At 37.5% G+C, this 19672-nt stretch overlaps 1 long non-coding RNA gene across 1 annotated transcript in view; it reads left to right on the top strand.

Annotated features, from left to right (window-relative positions):
* LOC106509513 overlaps window positions 1–19672 on the top strand; it is a 202014-nt gene that overhangs the window by 177351 nt on the left and 4991 nt on the right. The window contains exons 5-7 of the long non-coding RNA XR_002341838.1: window positions 6030–6270; window positions 9777–9853; window positions 18847–18893. This is a non-coding gene — a long non-coding RNA (uncharacterized LOC106509513). The remainder of the gene's footprint in view (window positions 1–6029; window positions 6271–9776; window positions 9854–18846; window positions 18894–19672) is intronic.

Here is a 19672-nt window from a genome sequence, read left to right as displayed (position 1 = left end):
TCTCCAGTTCAAAATGTCCTATTTGTGTAGCTCTCCTAGGGAAGGAATTACAGAAATCCTTGTTCCAGGCTCACTTACTAGGACAGACATGAGGCATGAAGAAGGGCTCATTTGTTCATAGGAAAGAAGGAAATGTCTAAATTTTCTAATGAAATCAATATGATAAAATGATGTCTTGGTTCCTAAGAAAGATCATAAATATTATATCAGCAGTATACCTGAATTTTAGTAGTATATCTTTGACCCATAATTTCCAACATTCTATATTGACAAGTCAGGGATTGTTACATGTTTGCCAGCACTCCCCATAGTCTAAGTGTGCAGAAGTGGAAATTGTATCAAACTTTGTTTTGTTTTTTTTTTGTGTTTTTTTCAGTCTTTTGTCTTTTTAGGGCCTCACTGGCCTATGGAGGTTCCCAGGCTTGGGGTTGAATCAGAGCTACAGCTGCCGCCCTACACCAGAGCCACAGCAATGCCAGATCCGAGCCGTATCTGTGACCTACACCACAGCTCACGACAATGCCAGATCCTTAACCCACTGAGCGAGGCCAGGAATCAAACTTGCATCCTCATGGATACTAGGCAGATTCGTTTCCACTGAGCCATTATGGGAACTCCGTGTCAGGCATTCCTAATGTTCATTACTGGCCTTTATTAAAAAGCAAACAAACAAAAAAAACCTTTGTAAATTAAATACATTAATCTACAGTAAAACTCTATTCCATAAACATCAATACTCCACAAAGTGAATATGAATAAAATGTGAGTGAAGAAGCAGGTTTTCAAAATCTATAGTTTCCTTCTATTCTTTATTGTTAAAATTAATTTTGTTAAACTGTATATTGAACTTAATTTTTTTTTTGATTTGTTTAAATCAGGTTGTGAGCTACTCATAAACTTATTAGGTAACAAAATAGTCCTGTGATGCAAAAGTTAAGTTTTGTATTTTGTGAATAATGGAATAAATAAGAGGACAGCATAATTTACTTTTTTTCTTGACCTATTTATTTAATCTTTGCCTCATTCAAAAATAATGACTTTTAAAAAGAAAAAAAAACTTCTAAATTTTTATTTTCTATATCTTTTCTCTCTGATCTCATGTTTGCATATGCAAAACATTGTAGAGAGAAGATAGCCATTGGCTTTAAAGAGCCTAAAATATATTGCATATATTAAAATAACAAAATGTATGAGTATAAATGCAGTTTACTTAAGGACATTGATGGTTTTGGCTATTTCATTCTGGATTAACGTATTAATACCATTGGTTGGACTGATGTGCCTTTTCTCCATGTAATTGTTAAGTCTCAGTATTAATGTCCTCAGTATATAAAGACCAATTGAAACAAAATAAAGCAATTGACTTTAATATATAGCACAAATGAATGTTTCTACAGAAAAGAAAATCATAGACTTGAAGTCAAAATAGACTTGTGGCTGCCCTGGCGGAGTGGGGGGAAGAGGAGGGAGGGATCGAGGGATTGGGCGTTTGGGGTTAAGGATGTAAACTATTGCTCTTGGAATGGATTTACAATGAGATCCTGCTGTGTAGCATTGAAAACTATGTCTAGATACTTATATGCAACACAACAATGGGAGGAAAAACTATGTATACATGTATGTGTAACTTGGTCCCCATGCTGTACAGTGGAAAAAAAAAAAAAAACACAAAAAAACCCCTAGAGACTAAGTTGTAGGAAACAGGAACTGCTCTAGATCTTTTAAATAGAAATGGAGTCAATGTAGGAGGAATTAAAGTCTTACAAGATTATTGAAGAACCTGGAGGAGTGGCTGTGGAATACCAGGAATTACCAGGAAGGTGGTTTGTTTGTTTGTTTGTTGGCAAAAGATCACTGAACTAGTGTCCAAGGTGCATTACTGCTTCTGATAAGGTGGAGACTCAGGTTGCCATGGAACTTGTTAGATCCAAGAACACACCTAGTCTCAATCTAGGATAGAAAAATACAACTTCCTACCCTGCTTCTTCAACTGTATCTGCCTCTTGAAACTTATAATGTCAACAAATGGACAACTATATGCCCTTGCAAACAACTTTATTGCCTCCCTGATGTCAGTTGTGAGCAGCAGTAACCAAGCAGAGAAAGATGATCTATGTCTGCTTCATTCCTGCCTTCTCACTATAGCTGAAAGGGAGTGTGGACAATTTGTTTTTGGCCTTCCAGATTCTGTAGTTTAGGAAAGCCACTAAAAGAAGCTGAAATAGATGTTGGATGCTTTTTATATCCACTAAAGTCTTGTTTGCCAGTTTCTGCTAACATTTTAATATGTTATGATCTCAAAAAATGCTGTAGTGATCAGATTAAACTATTATTAGGATGCCATGTAAATTCCTTGAGGGTAGTGATTTCCTGTTCTTTGTGTGTGGCGCCCAAAACCTCCAATAAGACTTGGCAGTGTAATGGAAATACAAATTAAAAATAAGAGGCTTAGTTCTTTTTGTTGAATAACAAAGGGATAGACCTTTTTACTCCTGCTTTTTCTCCTGGAGAATTTACTTTAAAAACTGTAAGTTCTTTCTCTGTATCTTTGAAATGTATATACATCTTTTCAAAAGCAAAATAAGCCTCTTTTCAGCTTAATGGGCCCCAAATGGCTTTCTTAAGAAGCTGAGAAACATCTCTTTGGAATATAAACATTCAAGGAAAATGTACCCCTTTTTCATAATTTCCTTAGGAGTATTTTTTTTTTTATTTCTTTGTTTTTTTTCTTATCCTATATATACTACTCTCAATATACTCCTTACAATTTGTGATTGCATGAGTATTTATTTAAACAGTAATAACTGAGCTCTGCTCAAATTTTTTCAAATCATTTTTTATTTTACTTTTACTGATGTCTTTATTATGTGGTTGCACATTTTGCTATTTCAGTCAACATCCCTTATTCTCAGTATTGGAGTTAAGTTGCCTAAAACTGAATCCCCACCTAGGTAACATTCCTCATTTTAAGACAATTTTACTGTCTGAAATTACTTGTCTTCTAATACTTAACTATGATTGTTCTTAATGATCATCACAAATTATCTTATTTTCTGTCCCTGTAGATTAATATGGGTCCTGTATTCTATTGAAAGAGGTCTGAAATCTAAAGCTAACATGTCTGCAGATAGCTCTTGCTGATTCTTTGTGCTCTATTTTCAAATCTATTTTCAGATTTACTGGGCGCAATCCTTACCTTTGTGATTTCAATGTGTGACTATATTTAATAGACTTTTTCTTCTTATGTAGGCTCTGCAAATATGACTCTAGCGGACATACCTAGATTAGAATTTTTAAAGTTCTCTTATAATTTAAAATTCCTTTAGAACTTTTGTTCTTGGGTGGCTGTCAAGGGAGAGTGCTGAACCCTAGTCATTTAATGTGGGTCCTCAGAACTTTGTCCCTTTGGAAAAAGAATTTGGCAAAAAGACTGATGGTAGCAAAGGCAAATTAAGTGTTTATTTAAAAAGAGAAGAGAGAGAAATGGTGCGGAGAAAGCACAGACACAGACAGGCTGGGCGAAGGGATGGAGAAGGAGAGAAAAAAGACAGAGACAGAAAGAACAGGTGAGGAAGAGAGACAACACATGCTTTGGAGATCCTTTAAATCACCTGTATGGATTCGGTCTTTCCATGCTGCCTCTGGCCAATCATGTTGCTTCATCTGGCTCTAGCCTGACTTAGGGACCTGCCCTCAGGATGGATTTTAGCACAAGGGTCTCTGGGAAGTTGACAGGATGTACTGTGGTCTGGTGGCCCTTTCTTTGACCCCTGGGGAGTCTTTCTGCGAGTGTGTGGTTCCTGAGGTCTCCTTGGCCTCAAGAATGAGAAATAGGTGGGCTCTATCTTTTATCCAAGCAAGATGCAGCTTTTATCTTGAAGTTATCTGTCCACAGGGAACAGGTTACAGCTGCTTAGCCTGGGGCCTACCTATCTCCTGCTTCACTTTCAGGGATGTTTTGTTGTACTGCAATGGCTTTGGATTTCCTCTTTTCCTGTGTGAAAATGTTAGTTTTGGTCAAGCTGATGATATTGCCAAAAAAACAAAAACGAACAACCAAATTAACTAACAACAACAACAACAAAAAAATTGAGATGACAAGTGTGGTCTGCTCCACAGCTCTTAAGCTAGAGTTCTGGGAAAATCATTGATAAAACCAATCAGCTTCTCAGGGAAGCATGAGATCAGAGAGAGGTTTCAACTGCAACCTGAGGAAGGGGCTAGAGAGGATTAGTGAATGCCTCTAGAGGGAGCTTAGAGCGTCGGCCAATAACGTCAGGAGATTTGAGATTGTTCTAAAGGTGTTTTCTAGCTATCTGTGAGAAACATTCTTAAGGTTATTTCCTAACTTCTTGATCTATGGAGAGTTTAGGTCTTCTCTAATTAGTTCTATTCAGAGCTAGACTCTTAAACTCAGTGATTCATGTTCTTCTGGAATACCCTTGACAGAGATGAAAGCAATTTCTGTGAGATGAAAGCAGTTTCTGTGAGATGAAAGCAATTCCTGATAGATTGGGAAGCTTAAATCCCTGTGGTAAGTCTATTCAGAAGGTTAAGAAGATCCATCACTGCAACACTTAGCTCAAGGGGCAGATGGCAGTGGGGGAAGGGGAGGAATTGAGAGCATTTCTAATTCTAGAAAGTGGAAATCAGGGGAAGCCTAGATTGGGTTCAGAATGCAGGTCTGTCTCTCTTAGTCTTCTGGAGTACAGATGCTTCAGAGTATTTTTATTTTCAGTACTCACAAGGAGGACTCCTCGATGGTAGAATAGGAAATAGTCATCCCTTGGGAAGAGGAAGAAAATTAAAAATCCAGACAAGTTGGTGCTGAAGACCTGCCAGTTGTGGAGACCAGTATTTGACTTTCTCAAAACTGCCCATGATCAAACAGGGCCTTTATATTCTGGCAGAAGGCAATTTTAAAACAAGCCATTGCTTGTTTAATAATTCTTTTATCTGCACTTAATTTTTTAAATCTCTCAGTATGTCTGATCATACCAAGGGAATCAGGATATGGTGTTTTGGGAAAAAGCTGGGTTGGAGCCTGAAAATATGGGGAAGGGAATTCTAGGATTCACTGTGCCAACTATCTCTAGATGGTTTAATTCCCTTGTCCCTGCAGCCACTGACCTTCAACGTACCCTGAAAGGAGTTCAGGGTGGAGATCAGGAATGAGTTGCTCTGTGCTCTGCGAAAAAACTGGCAGAACAGGCCTTCAGATAGTTAGATATTTTCAGGAGATTTTATGAGCCTGATTTTTTAATCTTCTCATGTCTAGAAATGCACCAAAATCCTTAACAGTGACACCTACTCCTCATGACTAGCAGCAAGCCTCTGCCAAAATGTGTGCTCGACCACACATCCCTTCAGAGCTATTTGAGATGCTGTTTCCCAGGCTATTGTGCTCACAATGCCCCAATTGAAAGTTAACTCACAGCTCTCACACTGTGTACTTTTTAGTTGACAACTAATTTGGAGATTATATTAAAGTATGAAATTTCCCAAGGTTAAAGTAAGACCAAGAGGAAATAATTGGGGTTACTTTGACGTAAGGGAGCATTTGTTTTTAGTAATTAACGTTTAAATATCACATGTTACATTTATTAAGAAAGATGATTTCTTGTATAGGCCTTACAGGATCTGGGCCTTTTCACATTCTCTCAAAGAGAGACGTGTGAAATGGACAGATACATCCTCCAAGGGGATTCTGAACTCAACACAGTGTGGATGAATTCTTTAGAATCTTGGCCTAATTTGGGAGATCTTTTAATTTAAGAAAATTAAATGACGATTGTATTGTGGGGTTCATGACAGTTAAATGTGAAATATAGGACAAAAACAATATAAAGACCGAGAGTATGAATAGAATTATACTGTTTAAATTTTTTACAGTTTGCATGAAGTAGTGTGATATTAAATCTAAGTAGACATTGATATGTAAAGTCTTTAATCCATTTTGAGATGCTTTTTGTATGCTATAAGAGTTCAGTTTTCCCAGTATCATTTTTTTTTTTTTTTTTCCTTTTTAGGGTCGCACCTGCAGCATATGCGGCCATGCTGTTCTCTGTTTAATGACCCAACTTTAGAATATGTATTGCTGAAAGGAACACTGAGGGAGATCTTTAACAGGAGAAGACTTTTGATTGCATGCCCAGCAACAGGGGCCCTAAAATTCAGGGTTGTCATTAGTCCATAAGGAATCTTTACCTGAATTTGACAAAATTCATGGATAAGGCTCAATGACAAAGAGCCTGGTTCGACACATGGAATGTAAGTTGGATCTTTATTATTTTTCTTTTTTTGGCTGCTTTTGTGGTATATGGAATTTCTCTGGGCCAGGGATTGAATCTGAGCCATAGCTATGACCTCTCCCACAGCTGCAGCAATGCTGGATCCTTAACTGGCTGCACCACAGTAGGGACTCCTGGATTTAACCATTTTGCCAGGTAGTTTTTTTTTTTTTTTGTCGTTTTGCCTTTTCTAGGGCCGCTTCCCACGGCATATGGAGGTTCCCAGGCTAGGGGTTGAATCGGAGCTGTAGCCACCGGCCTATGCCAGAGCCACAGCAACGCGGGATCTGAGCCGTGTCTGCAACCTACACCACAGCTCACAGCAACGCTGGATCCTTAACCCACTGAGCAAGGCCAGGGATCGAACCCGCAACCTCATGGTTCCTAGTCGGATTCGTTAACTACTGAGCCACGACGGGAACTCCATTGCCAGGTAGTTTTGTAGAGTACACAACCTACAAAACTTAATGTATAATCTTTGCTAATTCTTCTATTTTCACTTAATTTCAGGCCAAACAGAACTAGAGATTGGCAATATAATTTTGCAGACTAGATTACAGACATTCTCCTTTTGGTTTTTCCCCTTATTTAAAACTAATGCCTTGTTTGCAAAGAGAAAAATAATTCATAGGAAAGTTATATCCTTTGTTACAATTTTCACTTCTTCAAAAGCAATATAAATAAGCTGTTATAAAATAGGACAAGTAGAAGCTTTAAGACAGAAGTATCTATGTTCTACATTTCTTACAGACAACTTGCCTAATAATAAGTTGAATTAGAATTGTGTATATATTTTTCTGCTTGCTCTCAAAACACTCTCCTTAAAGGTGAGGAGAATGTATTTCATATTTGAGTTCCAAAGAGCACACTGCCTGGCACATACCTGTCATTTAATGAATGCATGGTATTCCTTATTTTTCACTATCTTACTTTTTAAAGGGATACTAAAGGAAAGATCTGAGATATACATTTTGAAATCACATGTTAATTTCCTTTCTTTCTTTCTTTTTTTTTGGGGGGGGTTTCTTTTTTTTTTTTTTTTTTTATTTTCCCACTGTACAGCAAGGAGGTCAGGTTATCTTTACATGTATACATTACAATTACATTTTTTCCCCCACCCTTTCTTCTGTTGCAACATGAGTATCTAGACAAAGTTCTCAATGCTACTCAGCAGGATCTCCTTGTAAATCTATTCTAAGTTGTGTCTGATAAGCCCAAGCTCCCGATCCCTCCCACTCCCTCCCCCTCCCATCAGGCAGCCACAAGTCTTTTCTCCAAGTCCATGATTTTCTTTTCTGAGGAGATATTCATTTGTGCTGGATATTAGATTCCAGTTATAAGTGATATCATATGGTATTTGTCTTTGTCTTTCTGGCTCATTTCACTCAGGATGAGATTCTCTAGTTCCATCCATGTTGCTGCAAATGGCATTATGTCATTCTTTTTTATGGCTGAGTAGTATTCCATTGTGTATATACACCACATCTCCCTAATCCAATCATCTGTCGATGGACATTTGGGTTGTTTCCATGTCCTGACTATTGTGAATAGTGCTGCAATGAACATGCGGGTGCACGTGTCTCTTTTAAGTAGAGTTTTGTCCGGATAGATGCCCAAGAGTGGGATTGTGGGGTCATATGGAAGTTCTATGGATAGATTTCTAAGGTATCTCCAAACTGTTCTCCATAGTGGCTGTACCAGCTTACATTCCCACCAACAGTGCAGGAGGGTTCCCTTTTCTCCACAGCCCCTCCAGCACTTGTTATTTGTGGATTTATGAATGATGGCCATTCTGACTGGTGTGAGGTAGTATCTCATGGTAGTTTTGATTTGCATTTCTCTTATAATCAGTGATGTTGAGCATTTTTTCATGTGTTTGTTGGCCATCTGTATATCTTCTTTGGAGAAATGTCTGTTGAGGTCTTTTGCCCATTTTTCCATTGATTGATTGGTTTTTTTGCTGTTGGGTTGTATAAGTTGTTTATATATTCTAGAGATTAAGCCCTTGTCAGTTGCATCATTTGAAACTGTTTTCTCCCATTCTGTAAGTTGTCTTTTTGTTTTCTTTTGGGTTTCCTTTGCTGTGCAAAAGCTTTTCAGTTTGATTAGGTCCCATGGGTTTATTTTTGCTCTAATTCTTTCTTTCTTTCTTTCTTTCTTTCTTTCTTTCTTTCTTTCTTTCTTTCTTTCTTTCTTTTTCTTTCTTTCTTTCTTTCTTTCTTTCTTTCTTTCTTTCTTTCTTTCTTTCTTTCTTTCTTTCTTTCCTACTTTCTTTCTTTCCTACTTTCTTTCCTACTTTCCTTCTTTCCTTCCTCCCTTCCTCCCTTCCCTTCCTTCCCTTCCTACTTCCCTTCCTTCCCTTCCTTCCTTTTGCTTTTTAGGGAAACAGGTGTGGCATATGGAAGTATTCAGGCTAGGGGTCAATCAGAGCTACAGCTGCCTGCCTACTCCACAGTCAGAGCCACAGCCACAGCAAGATGGGATCTGAGTAGAATCTTTGACCTATACCACAGCTCGCAGCAATGCTGGGTCCTTAACCCACTGAGCAAGGCCAGGGGTTAAACCTGCATCCTCATGGATACTAGTTGGGTTTGTTTCTCCTGAGCCACAATGGGAACTCCAGAGTCTTTCTAATGAGACAAATAATGGAGGAGTTTTTTTATACCCCTTCATTTCTTGCCAAGACTACTATAGTATGTAGCATACTTTGATAAAGACTATACTTTATAATACCATTATAACTGATAGTTAAAATTTTAGTGCCAAGGTTCTTTTATTTTCCTTTTTAATATTTTTCTCATTTCTGAACTTTGAGGAAATTGTGTCAGTCTTTGTGTCAATGATTATTCATTATTTGATCAAGTAGCTACTTAATGACTCTAAACTCATATGTTAGAAATATATGAGAATATATTTTCATTTGCCATTGTGTTGCATTTGTTGAACTATACAAATGCAACATACAATCATCATTATGGTTGTACTAGTATTCATTGAACACTCACTGGTAACATAGCTGTGTGACAATATATAATAACTTGACACATTGTAGGTTGGCTTTGGAATAGAAAAATGATTTTAAATTGTCTGGAACAGGATTAAACACTGGAAGAAACAACAGACTGTACTCCTAGTATAATTGTTTCAGCCGGTGTTTAACATAGCTTGCTCTTCAGCCAGTGCTGTAGTTAATGCTTATGTAATGCACATGGCGCTCATTTGTTTTCTTTTTGATCTCTCATTAAAAGTATTCTTGTGTGAAGGATATTACAGAATTTTTAAACTACAGGATAGAAAAGGACACTTTAAACATTTAAACTTGATCTTATTCTATCCAGAAGCACCATGATCTCAAGGCAATAAAATTGTAGTCATCTAATAAAATAAAACTCCTTTTCTATCCAGGTTTAGTGCCTGCACTAGGAAGACAGCTTCTTTAGCATTGCCATTGGAAGTTAACCATGTTTAAATCCTTTCCATTGCCAGAAAACTTCGTTGTTGCTCATAAGGAATCGAGTAGTAATTGGAGGCTTGGATATGAAACTCTCCGGTGATTGTTTAGCGTAAGTGAACATTTTTGTTTAGGGACGGAAATAAACTCCCTATGTCTATTTTTAAGAAGTGCTTATAGTGTAAATATGTCATTCATGATTCTTCCAACATGCACTTTGCAAAATGAGCTTGGAAATGGTCTATATTTAAATCTAAAAAGAACTCATGACAAAACGATGCTAACTATAGTGCTTACGATGTTTTGTGTCATTTAGAGAGAAAAATATAAAGCTGTCTTGACTTCCTGTGGTAATTAGTGCCTCTTTTATGGTAGCATAAAATGCTCTAATGGTAATGCTGTAAGAAGTCATTTGGTTTTATCAACTGCTGAAATTACTTTGGATGTTGTTACTAAAAATAGTGAGATATATAGGTGTGTCAGGACTCAGGGTATAGCAGTTTGGCACATGCCTGCCTAGGCCCAGCATTCTTCTGAGGTTCTGATTAAAGGCTTTATTTGGTAGTATTGTCCCTCACACTGAGGGAAAGTCATTGACTGATATGCCTTCAATTCCTTTTATGGGGGTGACAAAGAGATAAATTTTGAAAGAAAGAATGTCAGGGTGTAGAGGATGAGGGAGGAAGCAGAGATTCGGGAGAGACTTGAATTTTTTCATTTGTTTATCTTATTTATCACTATTTTTTGAACCTCCTCACAAATACTAATCTGGCAAGTTCCCTAAATTTGATGACTGAGTTGATCCTTTTAAGGTTTTTAAAAGCCAGAGAATTTTTGTTTGTTTGTTTTTTGGGGCCTCACCTGTGGCATATGGAAGTTCCCAGGCTAAGGGTCAGTTCAGAGCTGCAGCTGCCAGCTTATGCCACAGCCACAGCAGCACTGGATCCAAGCCACATCTGTGAGCTGCACTACAGCTCACAGCAATGCTGGATCCTTGATCCACTGAACAAGGCCAGGATTGAACCTGAGTCTTCATGGATGCTAGCTGGGTCATTATCACTGAGACACAGTGGGAACTCCTTCACTATTATTTCTACATAATTGTGAATAAGATCAATGCCAGAGATAAGAACAAACAAAGCAAAAAGAAGAGAGAAAGAAAAATGGGAGAGTGAAATATCTCCTTCAAGTTTCTATATTTCCAGAGATGGCATGGGTCTCTCTGTTTTTCAACATAGTGAATTAGTCAATCTGTTAACTTTTTGTTTTTTAAGCCTCTGCTCATTCTTTTTTCTCTTTGTTCATTCCTGTCTTCTCACTTTCCAAAGTTTCATCTTAATGAAGCCCTCATGTTACACTTTAAAACTATTATGCTAATAATGATTGCTAGAACTTTTGCATGTATTCCTGTCTTCACTGGATGGTTGGAGCTAATGAACCTGTGAAGACCTTAACCTTTCTAATCCTGGATGTGGCCACCCTCTGCCAGGGAAGGGGGTTTCCTGAAGTCCTTGTCTGAGAGCAAATATTCAAGTGGGGTTAAATGTGCTTGGGTCACATAATGGTGAGCAGTTAGCTAATCTTTTTCTGGGAATGCATTACACTTTATTTTATTTGAATTTATTTATTTATTTATTTTGCTTTTTAGGGTCACATCTGTGGCAAATGGAAGTTCCCAGGCTAAGGGTCAAATCGGAGCTACAACTGCTAGTCTATACCACAGCCATGGCAACATGGGATCCGAGCCGTGTCTGTGACTTAGACCACAGCTCACTGCAACGCCAGATCCTTAACCCACTGATCCAGGCCAGGGATCAAACCCACAACCTCATGGTTCCTAGTCGGATTCGTTTCTGCTGTGCCACGATGGGAAATCCCGCATTACATTTTAAAACTTTGCCAACATTCTCATGATTGTCCAGCTGTTGGCAGTGAAGAAAGTAGCCCTGATTTTGGAATCAAAGTGTGAGTTTTCTTGCCATTAGTTATCATGAGAGTACGTTCATAGGAACTTATGTATACTTTGTCTTTTTATTTTTATGATCTCTTATACAAGCAGTAATGCCTTTATTCTAATTTTCAGAACTATATTACCTAAATATGTAAGAAAATAGAAAGAATTTTAGGTTATAAGGGAGAAGAGTGGAAAAATGTAAGAAATATAAGAAAGAGAAGAAAGAAAAAATTGTCTGTGGAGTTATATTTATATATTATATATTTTTATCACTTCCCTCAGTAGACAACTATAGTCCTTGTCTTTATGTTTTTAGACTATTAAGTAGGGGAGCCAAAATCACTAAAATCACTGAGTACATTAAATGACTCAATTAAGAATTTGATTAGTGAATAAAGCACTTCTGAGTGTCAAAACTTTGGTCATTAATCATGGTTTGACCACCTATATTGCTGGGAGTTTGGGGAGAAGATTCAGGAAAAATGACTACACACAGAAAGGTTTTATAATATAAGTACAGAGATTGTCAGTTTAACAAATCAGCTTAAATTGTCAGCAAGTTTAACTTCAGTTCTGTAGATGAGCTTCCAAAGTACACATTACAGAGTTATGATCTTAACACCTCAGTTGCACACTTTGTTGAGAACAATGGATACTTCTGACGTATTCAAAGTACCCTCCGGTTAGAAAAATTGTAACAGTGTGCTTTAGCAGTGAGTGTAAACTCCACTTCCTTTTAAGATGCTTTTGATTATTTTGAACACCTGGGAAAGTGTTCTTTAACATGAATAGTTTTATATCATTTAATATAAATGCCTATTTAGATCTTTTTTCAACTTTTTAAATTTATTATACTTCTTCACGTCATCCTGACAGAAAAATGGATGTCTATATGAAGGAAAACAAAAAAAGAATTTATGTATCCTATAGTCATATTTCATTGTGGCGTAGCAAAACGTGCCTGCGGACTCGATAACCTTGATAACCTCGGCTTGACTCAGGTCGGTCAGGCTTGGATTCAGGGCTGTTCCATGGGTCTCTCATTCCAATAATGAGGTGAAATGAGTTGTAGTCGTTGAGGGGCTGCCCTTTTCATGGGAGACAGCAGGAAGGCAAGAGGGGGCAGTGGAAATATCTAATGCCTTTCCAAGTCTCTGCTTGACATTATGCCACTTCACAGTGGTCCATACTGCTTTATTCAGAGTTGGTCACATGAACAACACCAAAGTCAGTGGGGCTAGAAATATATAGTCCTACTCTAGTGGGAGGTCTCATAGAAGCTTTGGTATATAATTCTGTTATTGTGAGAAAATGGAATAGCAGTGATCAGAATCAATTCATTCACATTAGCTAACACTACACATGATGGTGGCCTCCAAATAGATTAAAGACCTATGGTGAAAATATAAGGTTAATAGAGGAAAATCTAGAGGAATATCTAGGGTAGTAGAACTTAAACAAAAATATAAAAATATAAACCCAAAGAAAGAAAATTTATAAAGCTGATAACATCAAGAAAATTTTCTTGGAGCTCCCGTCGTGGCACAGTGGTTAACGAATCCGACTAGGAACCATGAGGTTGCGAGTTCGGTCCCTGCCCTTGCTCAGTGGGTTAAGGATCCGGCGTTGCTGTGAGCTGTGGTGTGTAGGTTGCAGACGCGGCTCGGATCCCGTGTTTCCGCGGCTCTGGCGTAGGCCAGTGGCTATAGCTCCGATTCGACCCCTAGCCTGGGAACCTCCATATGCCGTGGGAACGGCCCAAGAAATGGCAAAAAGACAAAAAAAAAAAAAAAAAAAAGAAAATTTTCTTTTTAATCAAAGTCACTATGTTTCAAGTTAATAAACAGATAATGGATTGAGGTAATGTATTTATGATATTTAAAATCAACTAAGAATCAATACCTGGCATATGATAAACTCTTTTGTAAGGAGCAATTCTGGTGCAATTAACTGTGAAAGATATGAGACAGTATTTTCAAAAACTGAAAACTAAAAAGCTATCAAGCATGCATAAAGGAAAGTCATAGAAGCATTAGTGATCATAAATAGGTAAATTAAAACGGGAATAAGGTATCACTTTAGAGCCATTAGATTAGATAACATTAGAGCATTAAATAACACTAACAATGTAACAGGAACCTTCATGCCCATCTAATGTAGTGTATAGATTGTTGTGGACATTTGGAAAGTAATCTAGTACTAGTGACTCAGTCCATATATATGTATACCCTATGATAAATCAGTTGTTTTACTGGATATATAACCCAAACCTATCCTTAAATAAATTATAAAGGGACATGTGAAAAGTTGTTCTTTAGAAATATTGTGTTTTCCCAGGAAGAGTTGGTTGAGAACTAAGGTGGGGTAAATGAGGCAGCTCAGGTGCAGATATTAAGGAGGGGCTCAATTTCAAGGTTATATAAAACATGACCACAGTCTAGAGCACTCAACCTGAGTGTAAGTGCTTCCTTAAATGCTGTGCTCCATGAAGTTCCAGCTGAGGCACAGGGGGTTAAGAAGCCAACTGCAGCAGCTCTGCTTGACAGGTTCTACTTGCAGTCTAACATAGTGGGTTAAGGGATCCTGTATTTCTTTTACTTCTCTGATTGCTGTGGCTAGGACTTACAGAACTATGTTGAAGAGTAGTGGCGAGAGTGGACATCCTTGTCTTGTTCCTGATCTCAGCGGGAATTCTTTCAGCATTTCACCATTGAGAATGATGTTCGCTGTGGGTTTGTCCTATATGGCCTTTATCATGTTGAGGTAAGTTCCTGTTATGCCCACTTTCTGAAGGGTTTTTATCAGAAATGGGTGTTGGATTTTGTCAAAGGCTTTTTCCGCATCTATTGAGAGGATCATATGGTTTTTATTTTTCAGTTTGTTAATGTGGTGTATCACACTGATGGATTTGAGGATATTGAAGAACCCTTGCATCCCTGGGATAAAACCCACTTGATCATGATGTATAATCCTTTTAATGTATTGTTGGATGCTGTTTGCTAGTATTTTGTTGAGGATTTTTGCATCGATGTTCATCAGTGAAAGTGGCCTATAGTTTTCTTTTTTTGTGGAATCTTTATTGGAAAGGAAGAAGTAAAACTATCCCTATTTGCAGATGACATGATACTATACCTAGAGAATCCTAAAGACTCTACCAGAAAACTGTTAGAGCTCACCCGTGAATTTGGCAAAGTCACAGGATACAAAATTAATACACAGAAATTGATGGCATTTCTATACACTAACAATGAAAGAGCAGAAAAGGAAATTAGGGAAGCAATCCCGTTTACCATTGCATCCAAAAGAATAAAATACCTAGGAGTAAACCTACCTAAAGAGACAAAAGACCTGTACTCTGAAAACTACAAGCCACTGATGAAAGAAATCAACAATGACACAAATAGATGGAAAGATATACCATGCTCATGGATTGGAAGAGTTAATATTATCAAAATGACTATACTACCCAAGGCAATCTACAGATTCAATGCAATCCCTATCAAATCACCAAGGACATTTTTCACAGAACTCGAACAAAATATTTTAAAGTTTGTTTGGAAGCACAAAAGACCCAGAATAGCCAAAGACATCCTGAAAAAGAAACATGGAGCTGGAGTAATCAAGCTCCCGGACTTCAGACTATACTACAAAGCAACAATTATCAAAACTGCATGGTACTGGCACAAAGACAGAAATATAGATCAGTGGAACAGGATTGAAAGCCCAGAATTAAACCCTCGCACCTACAGCCAATTAATCTATGACAAAGGAGGCAGGAATATACATTGGAGAAAGGACAGCCTGTTCAATAAGCAGTGCTGGGAAAACTGGACAGCCACATGGATAAGAATGAAATTAGAACACTCCCTAACACCATACACAAAAATACACTCAAAATGGATTAAAGACCTAGATATAAGCCCAGACGCTATAAAACTCCTAGAGGAAAATATAGGCCAAACACTCTCTGATGTAAACGACAGCAACATCTTCTCAGATCCACCTATCAGAGTATTGACAACAACAACAAAAAATAAACAAATGGGACGTAGTCAAACTTCAAAGTTTCTGCACAGCAAAGGAAACCCTAAACAACACAAAAATACAACCCACAGAGTGGGAGAAAATCTTTGCAAGTGAATCAACTGACAAGGGATTAATTTCCAAAATTTATAAACAGCTTCTGCAGCTCCATACCAAAAAAACAAGCCTATCAAAAAATGGGCAGAAGATCTAAACAGACAGTTCTCCAAAGAAGACATACAGATGGCCAAAGTACACATGAAAAGATGTTCAACATCACTCATTATTAGAGAGATGCAAATCAAAACCACTATGAGGTACCACCTTACACCAGCCAGAATGGCCATCATCCAAAAGTCTACAAACAGTAAGTGTTGGAGAGGGTGTGGAGAAAAAGGAACCCTAGTACACTGTTGCTGGGAGTGTAAATTGGTGCAACCACTGTGGAAAACAGTATGGAGAATCTTCAGAAAACTAAAAATAGAACTACCATTTGATCCAGCAATCCCACTCCTGGGCATCTTTCCAGAGAAAACCATGACTTGCAAAGACACATGTACTCTGATGTTCACTGCAACACTATTTACAATAGCCAAGACATGGAAACAACCTAAATGTCCATGGACAGAGGAGTGGATCAAGAAGGTGTGGTACATATACACAATGGAATATTACTCAGCCATTAAAAGGAATGAAATACTGGCATTTTTAGCAACATGGATGCACCTAGAAATTATCATGCTAAGTGAAATACTTCATACAATGAGAAACCAACATCAAATGCTTTCACTGACATGTGGAATCTGAAAAAAGGACAGACTGAACTTCTTTGCAGAACAGATGCTGACTCACAGACATTGAAAAAATTATGGTCTCCGGAGGAGACATTTTGGGGGGTGGGGGGATGTTCCTGGGCTGTGGGTTGGAAATCCTGTGAAATCAGATTGTTATGATCATTATACAACTACAGATGTGATCAATTCATTTGAGTAATAAAAAATAAAAAAAAAAAAAAAGGATCCTGTATTACCATAGCTGTAGCTTAGGTCACACCTGTGGCTCAGATTCAATCCCTGGCCTGGGAACTTCAGATGCCGTGGGTGTGGCCATAAAAAAAAAAAAAAAAAAGATAGAAAGAAAGAAAAATGATGTGCCCTAGGTGCCTCACTAACTCTGTTTTAATATCAGCTTAGCTGGCAAACTGGAATCAAATTAGGTGTCTGATACATGGAAAGTGGGTTGATGACATGAAATAAATGCACAGGATGGAGAATAACACATCATTTAGCTACGTTGGATTAGAGATATAGTCCTAGGAGTGAGTTTTAAGTTGTTTAATTTGAAAAAAAAAACAACAACAGAAAATATTATTTTTCTACTATTCATCATTTTGAAAGTGGACATATGAAATATTTATTTAAAAAGCTAATATAGGAGTTCCCGTCGTGGCGCAGTGGTTAACGAATCCGACTAGGAACCATGAGGTTGCGGGTTCGGTCCCTGCCCTTGCTCAGTGGGTTAACGATCCGGCGTTGCCGTGAGCTGTGGTGTAGGTTGCAGACGCGGCTCGGATCATGCGTTGCTGTGCCTTTGGCGTAGGCCGGTGGCTACAGCTCCGATTCCACCCCTAGCCTGGGAACCCTCCCGGCCCAAGAAATAGCAACAACAACAACAACAAAAAAAGACAAAAAGACAAAAGACAAAAAAAAAAAAAAAAAAAAGCTAATATAATTAAAACAAAGCCAAATGAAATATATTTTGATGAATATAGTAAGAAAATTAAATAATACAACCTATGGAAAAAATGTTGATAAATCAATGTACTTAAAATTAATAAAGCTTAAACATGTATATTTTGATAAACTTAAATTCAGAAGCATTTTATATATCAGAAAATTTTCAATATGTGTAGAAAAGGTTTATATTGTTCAATGAAACCTTAGCATATACTTTTTCACACTCCCCAAAATAGCTGACATATCTATTTCTAAAGCCAATTTAAATCTAAAATGTTGTAAAACTGACTTTGATGTGAGGGCTCATTAGGATCTATTTCACCCAAAAATTTTGCTGAGTTTTTGGTTGTAGATGCTGTATTTCTGCAAATTATGAATGGTTTAAAATGTAAAAAATAACTATAAATTTCAGGAAAACATGTACAGCTTGGTTAAAATTCAATGTTTTGGGCCACTTTAAATCAGATTTTCATAGCTTTATTAACTTATTCTGTCATATTCTAGAAAAGAATAGTAACTGAAGATGGGAGCTTTCACTGCTGCAGAGAATGGCTGGATACACAAAAAGGGATACTACAAATCTCATCTCTTGTCTGCTCCAGTCCATCTTTCTGCCTCTGACTTTCCTCTTTTTTTCAGTATTTTCCCATTCTTCTGTGTCATAATTTACAAAACATAGATGTTAATTAAATATGTCCTATATCTCTGGGGAACTTGAGAAGGGGAATTGATAAATTGATTTGATAGCACTTCTAAAAATAATGTTCATTTTCTTGTACATAATGATACTGAGTGTTGAAATAGTTACTTCAGAATATGTTTTAATATAGAGTAGCAGAATAAAGTCACAATGTAAATTTCCTTATCTAAGAGGTAGTGATTCTCAACATGAGTTTGTTTTTCATTCCTATTTAATTTGGAAACCGGCCTATTTGAATACCCAGAGCAGAAATCTTGCTCACGCAGCAATTAATGGAGAACATATGTTATATTTTAAACTATTTTGTTTTCCAAGCAGGACAGAAAACTGTTACTTCCTTGTATAGGTGCCTTTAATTAGAAAATATGTTGCTCAGTGGGCTGGTCCCACCAAAATTATGTACATAAAACCAACAAGATTTATTGACATCAGGTAATAGCATGTGCAGAATAATAAGGACATGGTGTCACATTTATCTCCTTTTCTGTGTGCACAGATCATATGTTCATTAATTTACAGATGTCATCATAGTAGTCTAACCTGGGGAAAATGGAATAGATTTAGTGCCAGTTTTGTGCTTAGGAAGCAATGGGGCTTGTACACTGCTGCATAGGGGGGAGCTACAGAGAAGACTGATCCAGCCTAGGGACAAGTGGACATCTTTGTCACCTTGTAAATCTTCCTTTCAACAGGCATAGGACTTTTACATGTGAGGAAAAGAACTGGCAAGGATTATATAGTAAGTCATAAACTCATAATTATGTCAAGTTACTCAATATATGGTCATGTAATTTCTTTTCAGAACAGATGCTGACTCACAGACATTGGAAACTTATGTTCTCCAGAGGAGAGTTTGGGGTTGGGGGGATGTGCTTGGGTTATGGGATGGAAATCCTGTGAAATTTGATTGTTATGATCATTATACATATACAGATGTGATAAATTCATTTGAGTAATAAAGTCTAGGAAAAGCAAACAAAAATATATATATGTCATATAAAAATTACAATCATGTCATATCTAGTATATGTGGATATTTGTGTTTATATATTTATATATAGTCTATGACTAACAGTTTCTCTAATAGCAACTAAATAACTAATAATAATATCCTCCAAGAGTGTGATAAGTACTTGAGTTTCATGGTGGTTGTGTAAGTGTTCTCTGCATGAGGTTATGTAAAATAATACCAGACTGGAGTTCCGTAATGGCTCAGTGATTAACGAATCCGACTAGGAACCATGAGGTTTTGGGTATGATCCCTGGCCTCGCTCAGTGGGTTAAGGACCCAGCGTTGCCTGTGAGCTGTGGTGCAGGTCACAGATGCGGCTCAGATTCTACATTGCTGTGTCTTTGGCGTAGGCCGGCAACTACAGCTCTGATTCAACCCCTAGCCTGGGAACGTCCATATGCCGCTGGTGCGGCCCTAGAAAAGACAAAAAAAAAAAAAAAAAAAAAAAAAAAAAGACTATATGTACCATCTATTTAGTCCATGATCTGTATCAGGTTCAGTTGCAA

Source organism: Sus scrofa, chromosome 2, assembly GCF_000003025.6.
Source record: "Sus scrofa isolate TJ Tabasco breed Duroc chromosome 2, Sscrofa11.1, whole genome shotgun sequence".
Lineage (NCBI taxonomy): Eukaryota > Metazoa > Chordata > Mammalia > Artiodactyla > Suidae > Sus > Sus scrofa.
Note: the sequence above shows the minus strand (reverse complement) of the source record. Positions and strands in the feature narration are given on the sequence as shown.